The sequence below is a fragment of the Centruroides sculpturatus genome, unplaced genomic scaffold (assembly GCF_000671375.1).
Source record: "Centruroides sculpturatus isolate CEXI.00-Female unplaced genomic scaffold, Cexi_2.0 scaffold3680, whole genome shotgun sequence".
Lineage (NCBI taxonomy): Eukaryota > Metazoa > Arthropoda > Arachnida > Scorpiones > Buthidae > Centruroides > Centruroides sculpturatus.
Window position 1 is genome coordinate 7,869 of NW_019387769.1, and position 1,309 is coordinate 9,177.

Genomic DNA, 1,309 nt, shown 5'->3' on the forward strand with positions numbered 1-1,309 from the left:
CTCTCAATAATTGTCCTTTTTCAGCATTCTTCATAACCAGGTCCACTAGCCATGCGGTTCCGTTCCCCAAACACTGGCCACGTGGAGTTTTCCGGGTTTTCTCCACGTCTGTAACGCCCGAATAGGTGCCAGTTACCCTTTAAAAAAGACCTTCCGGAAGGCATCCCCTAGGCAGATCGCCCAAGTGTTGCATTAAAGATAAAAAAATACAATGTTTCAGAACGATCAGAACCAGATTTACGTTGGCCTGTAAGATAAACAAGCTACAGGGGGGCCTCACACTTGGAGGGACCACGTTCGGTTATCGAGCGCAGTGCATACATATTGCCAGTTATTATTTGACGAAGGAAGAAGGGCCTCTTTTATGTTTTGTTTAGCGTAGGACCACAACGAGCAGGGCCAACTGTGTCCTCAATCTATAAACAGATTTGGAGAGCGACTGTATTTTAATCCCCGGGTCAGTAATGCTAAATTAAGCAGATAAAGATGTAGTTTAAGTGTATAAATATCAAATACATTAAGTGTTTTTAGATAAAAGTATAAAGGTAAATTAAAAAAAAAAAAAACAGGGAATTTATTACATTAATGTATTATGTAACTATTTAAATTACTTATCGCGCTTATCTAATAAGTAATTTCATAACTTCACGGAGAATATAAAGGAAATTATATACCATATGCGATAACCTTTTCTTTATTTTTTACTGTTTAATCACGATACTTTGCTTGTTTTAGATATAAAAAAGTATTTTTAGAATCTTAGGAGAAGCATTAGAAGTTGCATTATACATAGAAAGGATGCATTAGATATAAGAAGAAGCATAGATTTTACATTGTACGTAGGAAGAGCAAAGGAAAGAGGCATAGAAATTGCATTATAGATTGAAGGAGCATTAGAAATGTGCTTTAAATATAACAGTCATAGACTTTATACATAGGGAGGAGCATTAAAAAGATTAATTAGCTATAAGAAGAAGCAGAAAGTTGCATTACACAGGGAGGGAGCATTAGATTTAAGGAAGAGCATAGAAATTGCATCAAAAAGATCATTAGAGTTGCAATACAGATAAGAGGGAGCATAAGATTTAATAGTAGTTTTTAAAAGTCAAAGAGGGGCATTACACACAGAAATATTAAAAAAAAATTTATTTTAAAAATATTTTAATTTACAGAAGGATTTAAATAACGAAGAAAGTATAAAACCAGATAAAAATAAGAGAAAAAAAAAATGTGCCCCGGGTGAGGATCGAACTCACGACCTTCAGATTATGAGACTGACGCGCTGCCTACTGCGCTACCGAGGCACTTG

General features: G+C 35.2%; 1 non-coding gene across 1 annotated transcript; it reads right to left on the reverse strand.

Moving 5' to 3' along the window:
* Positions 1 to 1,231: 1,231 nt before the first annotated feature.
* Positions 1,232 to 1,304, reverse strand: Trnam-cau. Its single transcript has one exon. It is a non-coding gene; the product is annotated as a tRNA-Met (tRNA).
* Between the last annotated feature and the right edge of the window lie 5 nt (positions 1,305 to 1,309).